This window comes from Physeter macrocephalus, chromosome 11 (assembly GCF_002837175.3).
Source record: "Physeter macrocephalus isolate SW-GA chromosome 11, ASM283717v5, whole genome shotgun sequence".
Lineage (NCBI taxonomy): Eukaryota > Metazoa > Chordata > Mammalia > Artiodactyla > Physeteridae > Physeter > Physeter macrocephalus.
The window spans coordinates 6,237,950-6,257,320 of record NC_041224.1 but is presented as its reverse complement, the minus strand read 5'-3'; the positions used below and the strand labels follow the sequence as shown (position 1 = coordinate 6,257,320).

Genomic DNA, 19,371 nt, shown 5'->3' with positions numbered 1-19,371 from the left:
CCCTGGAAACACAAGAAAGGCCAGAGGGGCCTCGCGCCATCAAGCCAAGTGAGTGAAGACGTGGAAGCTGGAAAGAAAAGCCATCTCTGCTTTGGAGAATCACTGAAGAGGCACATGGCCTCCATTTCCCACTTCTCTCTGACCTGAGCCTTGATGACGGCTAAGGCTGGGTGTGTTCTGGAAACACCACGCCCAGGTCTGCTCCGTATATTTATAGAGCTTTCAGCACAAAGTCATGTTCGTCAAAGCACTTTAAGAGCTGGGCACACCCTGTCACACACGCGGGCTCCGGGGAAGGAGCCCAGCCTCACGGCAGCCCCAGGCCTGCGGGCAAACAGGAAGCTTTGGTACACGCCCTCTGGCCACGGGCCAGCAGCCCAGCTTGAAACTGGTGGGAAGAATGGCAGGAGGCGAGGCCAGCAAAGCCCTGCCGAGGGGCCCTGACCTGCGTTTCTGGAAGAACACCGAAGCACGATGCCTCTGACCTCGATCCAGGCGCCAGGGTCAGCACCTCACGCACTCCCAGCTTCGTCCCCCGCCCTCCGGGCAAAAGAAGAAACCGAGGCCCCAGGACAATAACAGACGAGAGCCAAAGCCAAGGGCAAAAGGTAAATCCCTGTAATCTCGACAGCCAGGGCCTTGGCTGCTCCGCTAATACATGATCCAGATTTATCAGAAGAGGTGCTAATTTTAAGATCAAGTGAGCTGAGGTAGATCTGGGTTGCCGTGTGTTACTTGGTTTTGAGGCCAGCGCAAGGGCCTCGGCCTAACTCACGCAGACCCAGGAGATGAGGGCCAGCTGAGCCCGTGTTCTAGTCAACAGCCCTGGAGACCCCACGAGTCCCTGTTCCAGCGGTGGAGGGGTGTGACACAGCCTCTCTCGTCACAGCCCCCCATGGCATGAAGGGCTGTGATTACCGGGGCGTCCTTTGTCCCTGACTTGAGCTGCCCCCCACCAGAAGCCAAGGCACATCACTTCCAATGGGCCAGCCCAACGGGACCGCGCTTACCCCCTCGTTACAAAGGTCTGGGGCACAGAAAGCCTTGTAGGGACCTTGTGGCTATACTGCCTGTCACAGTGTCTTTATCTGGAAAGCAAGGATGTGCCATTGTGGGCCCTCTGTGGTACCACAGTGAACATTTCCCAGTAGCAGTTCCCAAGAAAATTCGACTCTCCACGGAGACCTCAGACATTTTCCTCCAATAATGTCTGCTGAAAAGTCTTCCCTTTGGGAAGAGGACAGTTTAAGCCCAGCTCTGCTTCCTATCAGATGTCTGAGTCCGGGCTAATTTCCCAACTTCCTCGTCTGTAAAGTGGAGCTGATACTCCACCTCACAGATCATGATGGGACCAGTGAAATGAAGGATGAAGCATATGGAAATATTAGCTCCATCAGATGATAAAAGTAAGTATGATAAGAATGTTATTTAACAACTATTTCGACTACTACTGGCAACACTTTCTTCTCCTGGGGCCAGGTCCCTAGTCCTGAGTCAACTGATAGGTCCTTATCGAGCACCTAATGTGTACTGACCCCACCCCAAGAACTCACAGAACCATCGAAGACATAGGAACCGGTTAGTGTTACGAGACCGTACCAGTCTCTGGAAGGACGAGAGTTTGGAAAGGGGGAGGTTAGCTGGGCGTGTAAGAGTGGTATTGAACCAGGATAAACTGAGTCAGATTAGAGAAGGAGGGAGATGTTGGAAATTGTGGAATAACCTCCAGTCTGATGAGTTCTTTCATCAGAAGGTGAGGACTTTGGTTCATTCAGAGGAAACATCACAGTAAGTGTTCATGAAGTGTTGACCTCCACTGATTTGCAGCATTTGTCGATTTCCATGATGTCTGTACTCTCCCCATAGCTGGTTTCAACCTACTGATACAACTGAGATTGGAGATGGGGCGAGATGCTGAAAGGTCACCATCATACAGTATTGCTGCCGTACAATCACAGCTGATGCCAAAACCCTCAAGGGCATAGATGACAGCAAAATGGGGTAAAGGTAGGAAGTGATGACTTCTGACTATGTGTTACCCTGGTTTTTATAATTTAATAATAAGTTTATATTATTTAATTTTTCCAGCTTTATTGACATAGAACACTGTGTACATTTGAGATGCACAACGTGATAATTTGATACACGTATGTACTGCAAAATGGTTACCACAATAAAGTTAGTTAACGCATCTTTCATCTCACATAATTACCACTTTGTTGTTGTTATTGTGGTGAGAACGTTTAAGATCTACTCTCTTAGAAACTTTCAAGTAGCATATGCAACACAATATTGCTAACTATAGTCTCCATGCTGCACGCACACCAGATCCCGGAACCTATTCCCCTTATAAAGGCAAGTCTGTACCCTTTGTTACTCCCCAGCCTCTCCCTGGCAACCACCAATCTACTCTCTGTTTCTATGAGTTCAATGTTTTTAGATTCCACACATAAGTGAGATCATCCAGCATTTGCCTTTCTGTCTGATTTATTTCGCCCAGCACAATACCCTCCATGCTGTGGCAAATGGCAGGAGCTCCTTTTTTTTGGTGAATGATATTCCATTGTGCCTATGGATACAGAGATAGATAGATCATATTTTCTTTATCCATTCATCTACCAATGGACAGTATTTAATTTTTAGTCAACGCTGTATTTAACAAAACTGTTGCCAAGTTCCGTGGAAATTTAATCGGCTCTTGTGATTTTCGCTGAGGCTGTGGCAGGAACCCAGGGGAGAGATGCTCATAGCTCGGGACCAGGCTGTTCGCAGGGCGGTGGTCAGCAGGGTCAGATTTGGGATATGTTACGAAGGCAGAGCTGAGGTTTGCTGGGGGACTGCGTAAGGGATAGGGGAGAAAGAGAGAAACCTGAGGTGACTCGGGGGCTCTATGTTGTGCTCCCGCGTCCCCACACGAGGCCTGGGCTGGCGACCCTCACACTCCTCTCTTCACCCGTGTCACACTCGCCTCCTTCCCAGCTGCAGCTCCAGCCCTGCACCGTGGGAGAATCTGAGATCAAAGGCCCTCAGCGATTTTCCTTTATATGAACCAAAGAATTTGACAAAATTCTTGCTTTCCACCAGGCGGGGCTTCTAAAACTATCACTTTCTTTGTGCAAAACAGTATCTTTGGTTTATTTAAATACGCAGAGAGGGAGAGAGAGAGACGGAGAGAGAGGGGCTTGGGGAGGGAGAGGCAGGAAAAAAAGGAGGAGGAGAAGAAGGAACAGGGAAGAGGGGGAGGGGCAGGAGGGGGGGCACTGGCGGTAAATGGGCTCCAAGCCATGGACGGCCCTTTCATGTTTCACTCTACATTCTCACTCATAACTTAAATCCTTTATAAGAAAAATATATTCCTATTTATATAATAAAAATCTAAAGAGAAAAGGGGGGACGAATCCTATATTAAAAATATACTGACTAAATTCAGCTTAAAACAGGAGAGACAGAAAAAGAGAAACTTCTGGAGAGCTGGCGGCCCTGGCGGGGGCCGGGGGAGGAGCGGGGATAGTTGGGGTGTGAGGGGCGGGAGGGCAAGGACCCCTGCCCTCCACTTCAGCAGCCCGTGAGGCTGGATGGACCTGGAGACCCCTGAACAAGGAAGCGCCCACGTGTAAAGTGGGCATGAAAACAGCACTTCGGGCCTCAAAGGGCCGTATTGTGACAGGACCAGATGCGGGGACACAATCAAAACGTGAGGTCTTCTGAGAAGGACGATACGCTTTACACACGTGAGCCTCTGCTGGGAAATTGACAGATGGCCCTGAGTGCCTGCAAAGCAACCCCCCCGATGTCTTTGTTTCTAAAGAAATTGAAAATATCAATAATACTTGCCCCAGGGCTGGGCTGAACTGGGGCCGTCAGCTCCTAGGAGAAGGTTGTAACCCAGGTGGTCTTCTGACCCCGCTACCCCTCTTGTCCCTGGCAGACCTTATGGAAGGGATCTTGCCCATGGGGGAAGGACGTGGAGGTGGTGGGGGGCACAGAGAAGGGAGCTGAAAAGGCAGCATGGGTCTGGACCGCATCAGCACCCTCTCTTTCTAGAGCCTTCCCTGCGGAGCTCACCGCCCGGAGGCATGGACTGCAGGCTGGGCCCCGCCCTCCGGACAGAGCCCTTAAAGCACCAGGGCATGCCCTTCAGGCTCTGAGCAGCCACCGGGCTCCCCCTCGGCGGAGACATCTCGTATTGACAAACTCAGAGGGCTCCTGACTTGATCAATAACAGCATTCTTCCTCTGCCTCAGGCTAAAAGCTAAAGAGACGGGCTGGTGCACAAGGGATCGCTAGAATTTAATTATATATCACATTGATTTTTAATGAGAACTCTGGTGAGCGCCTCATCTATTCAAAAATATTCCAACTGGTAAATGGGTTTTACCCAGTCCATGGGGTCATTTGAAATGCACGGCTCCTTATCACCTTCCACCCTCCAGAGGAGGGGGAAACCCGCTAAGGAGCTCTCGCCGTGAGGTCGAAGCCCTTTTAAAGAGCCAGCATTTCTCCAAAAGTTGTATTCAAGCGCGGTACTTGAGTGTGTAGAACAGACACCAGGAGAAACAGCGGTGAGGGGCTTCTGTGTTGTTATTTATATTTAATTCCAATTAACACTGCAAAGGGTCCCCCTGGCTCTGATCCCTGGTCTAATCTCCTTGAAAGGTAGGTCCAAAGATACAGTCAGGCTTGAAAGTCAGATCTGGCAGCAAAGCTCGCCTCACTTGGCCCTGTTTTTGAGCTAGGAGGCTTCAAAGCTCCCAGGGCCTCTTCCCTCAGCTTCTCAAGGCTGCGACGTGCGCGCTTTGCAAGCTGGGGTTCGGCTGTGGACCCAGGGGAGCACTTAGACCTCAGACACGGCCCGACTGCTGCTCTCACGCCTGCACAGAGGCCTCGGAGACGTCAAACTCCGCCCTCCAGCCTCCCTCGGTTTCTCATCGCGGTGCTCTGGGACCCGACAGCCCCGTAAGTCACTGGCTGCTCGGGAAGGCAGATGCCGGCGCCAGTCAGAACTGCTGACCGCACGGTGTGGCCAGGGTCCGGCGAGGAGCCTCCCAGGTGAGGTTCAGGCTCACGGTCACAGGGGCCCTCCCTTCACCCCGGGCGCTGTGCTGCGCTCTTTACCTGACCTGTGTTACCCTCCCGTGGGTCAGAGCTGTCGGCGGTGTCCTCATCTTACGGCCGAGAAAACCAGGGCTTAGGGGGTCTCAGTGGCGTGCCCCAGCTCACGCAGCTGGCAGAACAAGGACTTGAGGTGCAGGCCCACACGCTCCTCCTCTCTGCCACCCCACCTGTCCCATCAGCGCGGTGGGATGCTCCAGGAATGCCCGCTACCTCCTTCCCTCTCGCCACGAACAGCCGCAGGACCCGAGGACAGAGCAGCCACGTCCTCACCTGCGTTCCCCTGAAGCAACCGCGAGCCAGGATAGTCACGCGGCCCCGACCTCCTCCGTGTGAGTTTCACCGACCTGGAGGAGATTGCCCTGCCCCCAAGCATTTTCTTGCGCCAACCTTAGGCCCAGAATGTTCTGCTTTCTCCTCTCCACTCATTCAGCCAAGCCAACGTGGTTATTGAGCTCCTACTAGGTGCCGGGCACCATGCTACGTGCCGGGGATCTCCACGTGAGCAAACCAGACAAACCTTTGTCCTCAGCCCGGTTAGGGAGACGGCCAGGTAAACAGACTGTCAGAAAGGATGTGAGAAGGGTTAGGACGGAAAAGCAAAGCTGGGCACTGAAGAATTTGGCAGGGAGCCCCTAAGTCAGTCTTGGGCGGGAGAAACGGTCATGAAGGGTTCCAAAAAGATGCCCATCCTTCCGACCCCTGCGCAAATGCCATCTCTTGTTTCCACCTCCCAGTTTCCACTTGCCACTTACCTGTCCTCCACCCTCCTCTTGCCAGATTGGGGATCCTGTCTCACGCACACATTTTAGCACCAGGGGCAGCCTGAGTTCCAGATAGTAAGAAACAACCTATAATTCTGAGTCCTTCAAAGTACCCCGTCTACTGCTGCACTCCCAGGCGATTAGAAGGAGACGTCAAGTAAGTGTAATTAACACACTCTGTCCATATCAAAGCCTAGTCTTAGAAATCCTAGTACAGATCATCACGAAATGTAATCCCTCAGTCTGGCTGAGAAATACAACTACGGAACTGGGCTCCTCATTATTTGGAATTAAGCTCTTCTACAGAGAAATGATGAAAAGTCTGCTTCCCTGAAATCTGAGGGCCAGGGAAACAATGGGTGTGATCATTGGCTGAAGAAAGGCCTCCCCATCCCTGGAACTTGTGAGTGTTAGTTTATACGGCAAAGATTTGGCTGATGTGATCAAGTTAAGGATCTTAAAATGGAGAGTTTATTCTGGATCATCTGGGCGGGCCCTAAATGCGAGCACAGTGTTGGAGGCCGAGGGAGATTTCAGACAGAAGAGGAAAGGTGCGTGACCACGAAGGCACAGATTGCAGTGATGCGACCACAAGTCAAGGAATGCCATGAAAAAGAACAAAACAATGCCATCTGCAGTGACATGGATGGACCTAGAGATTGTCGTGCTGAGTGAAGTAAGTCAGAGAAGGACAAATATATGATATCGCTTATATGTGGAATCTAAAAAAATGGTACAAATGAACTTATTTACAAAACAGAAAGAGACTCACAGACCTAGAAAACAAACTTATGGTTACCACGGTGGGGAGTGAGGGAAGGATAAATTGGGAGATTGGGATGGACATAGACACACTACTATAGATAAAATAGGTAACTAATAAGGACCTGTGTAGAGCACAGGGAACTCTACTCAATACTCTGCAATGACCTGCTTGGGAAAAGAATCTAAAAAAGAGTGGGTAGGGACTTCCCAGGTGGTCCAGGGGTTAAGACTCCGTGCTCCCAATACAGGGGGCATGGGTTCGATCCCTGGTCGGGGAACTAAGATTGCGCGTGCCGCCTGGTGCAGCCAAAAACTGAACTAAATAAATAGATAAACAAGAGTGGATATACGGATCTGTAAAACTGACTCACTTTGCTGTACGGCAGACACCAACAAAACATTTTAAATCAAGCATACACCTATCAAAATTAATTTAAAACAAGCAAAGAAGTGCCGGCAGCACCAGAAGCTGGCGACGAAGGGAGCAGATTCTCCCCTAGACCCTCTGGAGCGAGCACAGCCCTGCCAACACCTTGATTTAGGCCGATTTAAACTGACTTCTGGCCTCCAGAGCCATGAGGGAATACATTCGTGTTCTTTTAAGCCATTGTGTGTGGTCGCTTACAGCAGCCCTGAGAAACTAGCACAGGGGTCTGGAACGTAGAAGCAGCGATGGCGGTGACATGAGCTCGTGCTGGAGGGCCCCCTGGCCGTTTCCCCTGGGACACTCTGGGGACAGGCAAGTCCTTCTTAGTCTGGAGATCTGGCCTCCGGCTCCTGCAAGGCACAGTTTACAGCTTTCTTACAGGAAACGGTAAGGCTTTGGGTCACGGGTCCCTCTTTTCTTCCTACGTTCTTCCCCGTGTACACTGAGGTCTTTGAAATAGCAGAGTCTCTGAATTATTTCACTGTATTTAGAGATAGTTAAGCTGGTCAGAGGAATAAGCATAAATCCCCTTCCCAGGACCAAAGGAGCCCAAAGCTCGTCGAACAGAACCAGGCGACGACGGGATGTGTAAAACCCAACCTCTAAAGTTCAGGGTCCTTTTCCTGCTTCCTCTGGCCACACACCCGATTCTCCTGTCTTCCCTGTTGTCTGAGAAGGAGTTCTGCACTTCAGTGTTAGGCTTCTTTGCTTGCTGTGCTGTCCTTGGCCGATTGCTACAGGCTAACGCAGTAGAAGGGGACGGACACAGGCAACACTGATGCAAACTGGACAGGGCTGTGTGATGCTGTGCGATGCCGCGCAGGGATTCATACAGAGCGCGATCTCCGGCCTTTCACACACTGAAAACAGAGGTGGTCTCAGCACAACTTCTCCGTAAGCCAGTTCCTTCATTCCTCAGCGGAGGCGATGTGAGGGCTGTGTGATGCTGTGTGATGCTGTGCAATGCCGCGCAGGGATTCATACAGAGCGCGATCTCCGGCCTTTCACACACTGAAAACAGAGGTGGTCTCAGCACAACTTCTCCGTAAGCCAGTTCCTTCATTCCTCAGCGGAGGCGATGTGATGCTCACTCTTGTGTTGCTGAAGAAACGTTCTAAACAAACGAGCCAACAATTTAAATAGAACACGTTACTCCTGTCGGGAACATGGGACTGTTGGACTAGAGGGCTCAGCCAGCTTCTTAATGAGACAAAGCACCCTTTAAGTGTTACGAAAACAAGGAACAAGAGAGCAGTGAATTTAGTTAATCCCGTTCATTTCCTAATTCTTCACCCTCATTCCCGAAATCTGCGTTGAAAAATGAAAGGTCAGACCGGGGATGTTTTCCAAAGTCCTCCTTCAGGTGGGTCTCGGGCGTATTCCTCTCCATCCCTATAACCCACCACTATAAAATGTGGGCAGAAGTGAATGTGGCTCATGGGCAAACTTTCCAGGCACATATTTAATAAATGAAGGTATTATGCTGCAGGATTTGGGGACCCAGAGGCCCTGAAGGGGGAGAGTGTTGGGTCAAACCCTAAGGCTGCTGGCCTTCTCTCAACGCCTAGAGCAACAGGTTAAGGAAGGGGAAGTAGAAGCGGTCCCTTGGTTACTCAGCTGCGCCCGGGATTGGCAGCACAAAGCTATCCGTTTACACCAACTCCATGTTTTCGAAAACATTAAAAAATATGCATCTAGGAAGTTCAAATCTGGTTTTACAGTGAAGTGAGGGAAATTCCATTTAGATGAAAAACGCTATAAAATTCAGGTCAGGAGTTTTGGTATGCATATAATGTTCAAGGCTGCATGAGGCAACTCCAGTAATCTTTTGTAACTTTCTTTTCCTACAAGAAATTTTAGTTTTCTGTGTGACTGCTTTTCACACCAAACACCCTTGAATTTCATCTGCTTTCAGATTTGGCAAATAGCATTTTCACTGCTATGTTTTTCCCTAGGATCTGTTTTCCCAGCTTTGTTTCCCCTGGCTGCAGAGGGTTTGAAACTCTATTTTCAATATCTAGCTCTTTCTCTGACTTCCGTTATCTCTCTTAGAAATCATTTCTTTTCTGGAAACTTCTGCTTCCTTCCATGAAGTGCAGAAGAATTGAAATTTCAAGGTCAAGAAATTTTGCAAGAGTGTGTAGAGTTATGGACAGAAAACACAAAATAGTCCTCAAAGATTGTTACTGCGTGTATTTCAAGGCATTGTTTTTTGGCTCAAGGTTTATAAATGTTTAGCTTACTTTCATTTAACTTTTATCTTCAGATACGAGGAAAATACCAACATACCAGCAGAAATAGTGTATGCCTGGATGTTTATCCTAAATATTCCCAGGCAGGAGCCTGGAAAGAAAAGAGCATCCGTGTAGATGTTCACAGTGTGGAAACTCAAGGGCTCTGGTGAGAGGACAGCAGGGCTCTAACAACCCCTGTTAGTGATCAATGTGACTTAGTGTTAAATCCCAGCGCCTAGTGATTTAGGTGATTGTCAATGTCAGCAAAAACACCTTCTTTAATTCTTTTAAAGGGACCATTCTACAGCCCACGTATTCTCTACCTTGAAAGGTAGTAAGAACAAAGATTTAGACCTTCCCCACACCGATGTCACCCTCTGCTTGTGGGTTTTCTTCCTTTTTTCAAATGGCTAAGCATACTTCTACCCTACACTCACCTTTTTGCAAGGAGACAGCTAGAGAGTTTTATCAATACCTGCAACCAGCTCATTACTTCCAGGGAGGCAGGGGGTGTTATGAGGCCTCCCAGGACTGTCCTAGGACATTCAGGATTGAAGTTTGCCAGTTATAACTCCAATACATCAGTTGAAGCAAGTTTATCAGACAGGTGTCTCATTTGTAACAACGCTAAACAATAACTAATTTTAATTTTGAGACAGCTTGTTTTCCCAGGAAGAAAGCATTACAGGTACTGTTTTGTTGGTTTGCAGTTTTGCAATTTGTCTTTTGAAAAGGTACACATAGATTGTGTCGTGATTTCCTTCAACATAACTGACATGAGTCACATATTACTAATCTCATTAGCCTTCCAAAAATGAGGACAGATCATGCATTGTATAGCAAGTACTAAAGTCTTTAGGTCTATAAAGGGAATCTGGCCAAGGTTTTTTTTTCTTTTTTTTTCCAGAACAGCTACTTTAAACCACAAGTTCCAGCTGAGAAACTTCTGGGCATCATTTAGCACATTAATTAATAACCAAGAAGACATAGGAAGATTTATAGATGATATTTGCTCTTAAGTGTAACATAATTCCCTGTCTTCATAACCAAAACTTTTCAAACATAAGTATTGAAAGTAACAAGAAAATCTGATCCCTTTCCCCATTTAAAAAAAAAAAAGGTTTACCTTTCCTTTTGGTTAACTATTTATATTCCAGCCTTGATAACAACATAAAAATGATTTTGAGGCAATGATGACGAAATGAAGGGACATGAATTTCACGTACATGAATCGTACGTTTGTAAATGCGATCAGTTCTCAGACACAAACAAAATCTGCCATTATAATTGTCATCAGTCAGCAGAGGAATTTCAAATAACTGGAATGTTTTGCTAGACCTTACTTTGATCAGAAAGAAGCAAATCATGAGAAAACAGTTTACTCTGAGATCTTTAAGGAAACCCTGTAAAATATGTGCACTTAGTGCATATTCATTTCATCTCTACTTCCTACATCTAGAACTTAACAAACAGAAAAAAATCTCCTATGCCTTGTAGCTGCTTGAGCCTTAAACATAGACCCAGAAATGATTACTCTACTCATAGTGTCTTTTCCAGTCTGGATTTTGGTGGGATGATTATGGTTAGTGTAACTTTATTATTTTCAACAAATTGCTAAGTGTGATTTGTTTGTATGCATTTCTAAGAGTTTTCATTTAAATAAATGGACAACTTATAAAACAATCCCTTTTCAGCTCTTGAAACTTGATATTTAGTTTGGAAAATATGATCATTGCAACAATACTAGATGCAATAATTCAGGAGAGGATGAAATTTACTATAATCCAAAAAAGCAATCAAGATGGTGGATTGAGTGTATACTAAACCCCCTCCCTTCTGTCCCTAATGTATAGAAATGCCTTCTATACTAGAAGTATTGAAGTTTTAGAAAAATATTAAATTATTTCAAAGAAGAGAAAAAACTTTTATACTCAAAAGTAAGAAAAGCAGGAAATAATCATTGCTTTGTAGGAAAAATACAGACACATTAATTCATGAACTAAACACAACTAAAGTAAAAATTAGTGAATTAGAATTCAGATCTTAGAAAATGCCCCAGTACACAGCACAGAGAGGTAAAGACATGGGGATGACAAAAGAAATTATTTAAAACACATGGAAAATAGAATGAGAATTTAATTAATAGATTTCCCCAAAGAAAAAGTATCAAAAGAATAAAGGAGAGAAAATATGCAAATTCTAAAACTGGGAAAATTTCTGGGAAAAAAGAAAGATGTGAGTCAGAATAAAAATACCCACTAGGGATTAATAAACTTAAAATATCTGGATATACATATTTAAACTGCAGAAATTTGCGGAGAAAGCACTAGAAGCTACGAGATAAAAAATGTGATTGCCCACAAAAGAGCTATCAATAGCAGACTTCTCATGAAAATGCCAGAAGAAAACTGAGTAATATCTTAAAAGGACTGAAGTAAAATTACTATGAACTTGAAATTTTATGCCCACACTAACTATCCTTTAAGAATGAGGACAATATAAAAGCATTTCCACAGACATAAGAACATAGAAAATATACTCTCTCAGATGTTTCCTGAAAGAACCAATGAAGCATATACCTTCACAAGAAGAAAACTAAATCCATAATGAAGGAATACATTGCAAAGAGCAACCATCAGAAAACCTAATGAAATACATTTTAATAAATAATACAAGAGAAGTTATAGAAAGACAGAAAAGGAAAAAAGGAAGGAAGACAAGAAAGAAAGGAGAGAAATGCTAATATGATTAAAATAAACTTGAACTAAGATGTGGGCAGTAACATGGTACTGAGAGAAGGAGAAAGTCTGAAGGTAGCACAGAGTTTGCTTCTTGCACTTGCCTTGTTAGGGAGGACACAGACATCGATAAATTTTAGGTTTGGGGAGAAAATATACATATAACTATGCATATTCAAATTGTATTGCCACTAAAAGAATACAAATGCAATACATAAATTCCACACCGGTAGAAGAAAATAAAAGAAATGAATGGGCTGCCTGGATACACACCATCTCGTGAAGAGGGTGCCTCTGGGGAGGGGGCTGGGAATGGACCTGGGCCAACAGTGGGGGCTAAGGAGGATTTTAATCTTATCTTGAAAGTGTTATTTCCTTAAAAAACATTGCAAGCAAATAAGACAAATTTTGAAAAGTTAGTATACTCCTAGACGGTAGGAGTATAGGTTTTTGTTACATTAGCCTTCATATTTTCCCATAGTTTCAATTTTTCTCAAAACAACAAAAAATTAAAACTTCTGTGCTTATTTTGAGTTATTATCCAAGTGTAGGTAGAACATGAATGAATTCCAAAGCCATCCAGGCTCAAGGCCTTGAAGTCTGACAGATCAAGTCAGCCCACTTCCAGGCCAGACGTGGGGCTGTAACACACACCCCGTCTGTTACGTGCAGGTGAGAAAAATCCTTAATGGGCGAGAACTCCAGTGAATGTTAGGGGTCACCGCCTTTTCAATACCGGTGGTTTATGGAGCCCCATTATCTCATGCTCTGCCTTGGCTTGAATTACTCGTTCTGGCCTCGGTGTGCAAGTAGTGAAACAGAGATGTCACTATAGAAACTACCATAGCCAGGGGTCAGCAGGGGGTTACCCAATTAGAGAACCCTTAAGAAACCACAGAGAAGAAAATAAGTTTTCTGTCATAATAAGAACCCTTCCTACACGAGACAGAACAATCACTGCTGTGTGTTAGTTTTCTCTCACAGCGGGGGAATCGCGAAGCACAGTGAGAAACTCAGGAAGATTCTCTTCTGTAAGTGACGGGCGCTAGCATGAGATGCCCATGGCATTCCTCACTCATCGGAACAGCTATCTGACAACACTACAGCTGCACATGAGGAAAAAGTCATTCTAACAGCAGAGGAGACGCAAAAGGCAGGTCATTGAATGGACTGTACTTGCGTTTCCCTCAATGGACATTTCCATGAGAAACTTTCTCCAATGAGCTGCCTACTCTTAGAATGTACTCTCAGAATATGGTAAGATCATGATTATTGACCAAAGGAAGTCCTACAAATACCCTACCCATTCTTCAGTGGGGGATCCAAGTCTCACTCCTCCGAAGGCTTCCTCTTTGTTGCAGAGTCAGGAATGGCTCAGGGCAGGTATCGATGCCATGATCCCTACCCAAGGTGACAAAAGCCCAACCAGGCAGTGGAAGTGGGATAGAGAATAGGTTACAGATCCAAGAGAGATTTCCGAGGTGCAATCATAGGAGCGGTGGCTGGGGAGCTATGCAGGAGTTAGTACAGAAGGACTCAGGTAATTCCAAACTTGCTTGAAATCCCATCAATATACACAGGAAGTAAGAAATAGAAGAGGCAAACGGGGGCAGGGTGGACATGGCCGGGAGGATAAGAAGTTCCAGACTTCCGGTAAACTCTAGCAGGGGACTGGAAATGTACAAATGGAAGTCAGGAGAAGATCAGGAGATGGCGCTTTAGAAATGACCAGTGTGTGCTGGCAGCTGACGCACAGGTGTGCGTGGGATTGGGTAAGGACAGAGCGCAATGTGATAAAAGGGCTGCGAGTCCACCAGGCATGCTTCTCACGGCTGGAGCGGGAGGGAGGGAGAGGGGAGGGGTGAGCAGGTGAGACTCCAGCTCCCTATTTTAAGTATCGCCAACCAGCACTTTCTACCACAAATGGAGTCTTTCACACTAGATTTCATTTGAAGAGAGGATCCTATGGCTCAGAGAATCTTCTGAAAACCACAGCTCTGGGCCACTAATGGACTGAGGTTCATGGATCTGCTCCGATGAAACAGGCTGGGGCCCACCTAATCCTCTGCCGTCTGGGCATTGCCCTGGCATCAGGGTGGCTGCTAGCAGGGAGGGGAACATTGTCACAGGCCGGCTAGAAGCTTCTTCCACGATGGGGAGGCAAAAGAGGCTTAGAGGAAGACTGTGTCCTGGCCAGGAAGATCTCAGGGGGGAGGCCGCATAGGTAGGGCAAGGACAGAGTCAAAAGCTGGGGCCACATCAACGTCGGGAGAGTTTAGCAGCGTCCGGGTGAGGGCACAGCCAGGTGTGAGGCTGGGTAGGCGGGGGGCCGGGACTCTGTCCTCAGACAGAGTGCGTGTACCAGGGCAGCTGACACTGCTGGCGGATGCAGGTACAGCAGCTTTAAGTGGCTGAGCTGTGTGACAGAGCTCTTCTTCGCCAAGTGGAATGGGTCATCATCTGAGCTGCATCATTAAAGGGGCTCCGAGAAGGTCACAAGGACGAAGCAAAGCCATCTCTAAGCACCATGAACTGAAAGCGCTACTACCCCAGAATCAGAGAACACATTCTTTCACATGTATTTTACATTTAAAATTAAGGTGGCTGATGAACGAATGCTCTCCTGGAAGCAGATGGGAAAACTAGAGGGAATTCAGATCACATCTTGGAATGAAACTGTAGAACTCATGGGATCATCTGTGATCGAAGAAAATTCCCGGGCGCCAGGAGTTTGAATGGAGAAGGGTGAGGACCTCTGAGAAGTCAGTGGAGCGGGGACATAGTTGAAAAGCTTCTGCCACGGTGTGTCCTGACCCAGCTCAGCAGCAGGATGTCACTGTTAGGACAAGGAATCTCTTCCAATGCAGGTCTGGGGTGAAATCTCCTCCTTATCCAAATTTCCTCACTTCTCCGCTTCCTTTTTAGGAAGCTCTGAGGTTAGCAAACACGCCTTTCAGTCTGTTCGGTGTAACTGCCCGTGCAGACCTCTATCTGCCATCCTCCCCAGGCTCACAGTGAGCCCTGCGCCACTACCAAAGCTGCCCGAGGCAAGGAGAGCCCGGCTCCCTCTGGACTGGGCTTTAACATCTTTCTGTCTTTTTCTCATCCCCCTCCACCCGGGATGATTTATAACCATCACTCTTTCCCTTTGATGGACAATATCCCGGTAAAGCTAAGTCATGTCATTTAAAAATCCTCTTTCTCAAAAAGCAGAAGGGGAAATAAACCTCGGATACAGGGATTCCCTCACCATAAAACCACCAGACCATTCAGCATTTCAAAGCTTCTAGAAAGAAATACTTGGGCAGCCTTACTTAAGATCCCATTCCAGTGCTTGACAATGTCCCTCCTGATCTGTCTCTCCATTATTTCTACATTTCAACCTTTCTGATATTGTCTGGATCCAATTCTTGTACCCCCCCTCCACCACCGAAACCATTACCTCTTTGGTTTAATATTTAAAGACTATGTCTCAATACTTTGTATTAAAGATGCAATATAAAAATTAATTCCCTCGTATCATGGGAAGCCAGCTATTTAAAGTGTTGTCAGCCAGCTTTATTCCAATGAACATGATAATAAAGTTTAAGATGAGTCATGTAAATCAAAACTGCAAATGTGCTAAGATGAAAGTCAGCAGGACTTGCAACCAAGCCTTGTAATGAAGGGAAGAACAGATGACAACATTTGCAAAACCCCACTGCTTTTTGGCCAGATGCAATTTGAAATAATGATAGGTCTATCTAAAGCCAACCAAGTTCTCTTTTTATTTCAGCTCCTGGGATGAAGACCCTAAGATACATATATCTTTGGCCTCTGGAAATATTGAAAAAATTAAAAAGGATATTCAGAAGTGGCACCTTATGATGTATCTCTCTCCAACACCTGTCAACAAGAGTGACACTTGCCGAACCCTCTTCCTAGCCATCAGAAAGGAGCATTTTGCTGCTGAGACTGTGATGATGGAGGACCCGCAAAGGAAACACACTCTTCACGGCTGTTGGAGGGGTACTGGAATCAGAGGCAACAGTCTGGGTCTTAGCCCCGCGGCTCTGTTACAAGGAGACCTTGGTCCAAACGTACAAGCTCGCCTGTGCCTCACTTTTCTCATCTGACAGAAGGCAATTAAAAAAAAAAAAAAAAAAAGAAGAAGAAGCAACCACTGTCCCATCTATCTCACTGTGAGCTTGCCCTGAAAAGTAGAAGGCTGGTTCTTACTCTCACTATTATTTATAGCTTTCTGGCTTTCTTCACCTGGACAGATTACCTGAAGTTTCCTCACCTCCTCCTCTAAAAGTGCAGCGCCATAAATTTCACGGATATAAAAACAATCTGGCCTGACATGACTGAACAGGACTTAGACGTTGAACAGATTTAGGACCCGGCGTTCTCGTGCTCTGGACCCGGTAATTACAGTGAATTCACTGTAAACCACGGGGTAGCATACTTGCCACGAGCATCCTAGTAAGTGACATAGAATTATAGGCCTGGAAGAGGCCTTGGAAATCATCTTGTCCAGCCCTTTCATTTTACAGATGACGAAACTGAGGCCCAGGAAGGTTAAGAGGCTTGCCTGTGGTGTAGACCAGCAGCTCATGATGACACTGGATTAGGATCCGGATTCCCAGTTCCCTCGTTTTGTGGTCTCTGTTGTTGTAAAGCCACCCACTGACCTTACACGATTCGGGTGAAGAGATGAGCCAAGGCAAACACTCACTGGGAGACCCTTCCACAGTCCCGGCCCACTTCTGCTGTCCCACACGCATCTGTCACTCAATAGTAGCGGGAATCCGTATGTTTTCCCGGAAGTGTCCCCCAGTAGGTCGAGCTGCTGATGTCTCCCCAGTGATGTCATCTGTTCCTCGGGGGCGGACACAGCGCTGAGCTGGTGAAGACCACAGGCGTGAACTCTGAGGGTCCTGGATGGGAGTCTTGCTTCCAGTCCCTCGGAGTTGGGATCCTGGGGAAGCCTAATCTCTTTCTGAGCAATTTTCCTTAGCTGGAAGATGACATAATATCTCTGAAAACACTTTGTAAATTGTAAAGTGTAACATAAATATTGGTGCTTATGGCCTTAAAATCCCAGCAAAACCCAGCGTGTGGCAAGCTGCACAAGTGACCCTTGCTTAATAATTCTGGTCCGTTTGGTACGCACCAGGGGAAACCCAGGCTTACTTCTCCCTGTTGGTACCCACAGAAGGGTTTTTTCTCCTTTCTCATATTTTGAGAGTCTCTCCTTTGCTTCTAGCCACTTGCCCCTTTTCCATTACTGATGGAAATTTTTTTCCTATGCCCTGCAATGACCTGGCTTCATATTTTCAGTAATCAAGACTCGCCAGTCGTTCAAGGCTCACTGGGGAGGCAGGCACGCCCCCTGCACATCTGGAGTGACACACCCGGGCAAGGGCGCCATGTTGGGCTGGCATTACTCTATGGCTTGCAAGTGACAGAAACCTTACGCAAAGCCTCTTAAGCAAAAAAAAAAAAAAAAAAAAAAAAAGTGATTTATTGGAATGGAACTAGGATGGCTCACAGAACTGAAGGTAAGCCTGAGTATAACCAGGTGTGTGCAGAGACCTCAGGGATGAGAACTAGGGCGTCTCCCCTCCCAGGCTTACCTTGCTTCTCTCATTGAGTTGGCCTGGTTCTCTCCAACTGCGGGCAGGTCCCCGCACACCACAGGAGATGGCCATGCCATGTCACTGTATGACCTCAGAGAAACCAGCTCTGGTTTGAGAAATCCTAGAGAATGCCTCTGAATAGCCTATCTAGGTCTGGCGTTAAGGAAATGAGTTCAGGTTCTGTGACACAAGCCCGGGGACACTACTCACAAGCTGTTAACCCCCAAGCAAAATAATTGGTTCAAAAAAAGGAGTGCTTTTCCAGAAGTACACAGGGTTTGCTGGACCGTCAGAAGCAGTCGATGTAGATTTGAGTTTTAATGGCCTCATTTTTCTCCTCTAAGAACAGAACTCTTCGCTAAAACAAATATATGTAACCTCTGAATATCATTACCTTCCAATCTGATGATTGAAAAGGTAACTCGGAAATGAATAAAAGCACCAACTTACAATCAGATACTTTCTGAATTAACTTTCTATCCTATCAAAAACTCCTAGCAATCCACCAGCTGGACTATCCAAAAATACTGGAGTAAAGGGTTAGAGCACATGTATTATTTTTCCTTCTACCCTGTCTTCCTGTTGCTGATCTGGTGAATCACACACACGTTTGAAGAGTTAGTCATAGTTATAAGGCTGCTCATAGAATTATAACTGAAGCCCTAGCAGGAAGTGTTCCTTACACTGATGAACGAGGACTTTCCTTCCAGAGCACAGGCTCTCACGCCTTAACACGCAGGAGAACTGCCTGGACAATGTGCTCAGACACAGACACCCTCACCCAGGGTTGCCAGGCGTGTCTGCACAGTAGAATCACCTGGGGAGCTTTTCAAGTACCTGGGTCACACCCCAGACCCATGAAATCCCAGTCTCGGAGAGAGGCACAAAGGCGCTGGGGGTTTTTGAGGTTTTCCAGGGGCTTCCAGTGTTTAGAAGAATCTGGGAACCACTGCCCTAACCCTGGCTTCTCAGCTTGGCTGCACAGCTGACCCACCTGGACAGCCAAACGAGGTGGCAGTGCCTGGGCCCCAGCCTCAACCAGTTAAGTTACAATCTGGAAGGCTGGAGGGGTGGGATGACTGGACATGAGCATAAGCAGTTCTTGAAAGTGTTGTTTCTCTATTTTTAAAATTTTTTTACTAAAATACAGTTGATTCATAATGTTAATTTCTGCTGTATGGCAAAGTGATTCAATTATATGTATATATATATATATATATATATATATACATACATTCTTTTTTTATATTCTTTTCCATGATGGTTGATCACAGGATATTGAATAGAGTTCCCTGTGCTCTACAGGAGGACCTTGCTGTTGATCCATTCTCTATATAATAGTTTACATCTACTAACCCCAGCCTCTCACTCCATCCTTCCCCCACACCCTCTCCATCTGGGCGACCGCAAGTCTGTTCTCTATGTCTGTGAGTCTGTTTCTGTTTCGTAGATAAGTTCGTTTGTGTCATATTTTAGATTCCACATATAAGTGATATCACATGGTATTTGCCTTTCTCTTTCTGACTTATTGCACTTAGTATGATAATCTCTAGGTCCATCCATGTGGCTGTAAATAGAATTATTGTATTCTTTTTTTATGGCTGAGTAGTATTCCATTGTGTGGGTGTATATGTGTGGGTGTGTGTGGGTGTGTGTGTATATAAATATATATATATATGTCACATCTTCTTTATCCATTCATCTGTCAGT

At 46.2% G+C, this 19,371-nt stretch overlaps 1 long non-coding RNA gene across 2 annotated transcripts; it reads left to right on the top strand.

Annotated features, from left to right (window-relative positions):
• Positions 1–278: 278 nt before the first annotated feature.
• LOC102985335 (uncharacterized) lies at positions 279–17,434 on the top strand. Of its 2 annotated transcripts, none has more exons than XR_449326.4 (3): positions 279–608; positions 1,867–2,007; positions 15,816–17,434. It is a non-coding gene; the product is annotated as an uncharacterized lncRNA (long non-coding RNA). The 2 variants fall into 2 exon arrangements; XR_008618465.1 differs by lacking the exon at positions 279–608 and adding an exon at positions 1,332–1,406.
• The last annotated feature ends 1,937 nt before the right edge of the window (positions 17,435–19,371 follow it).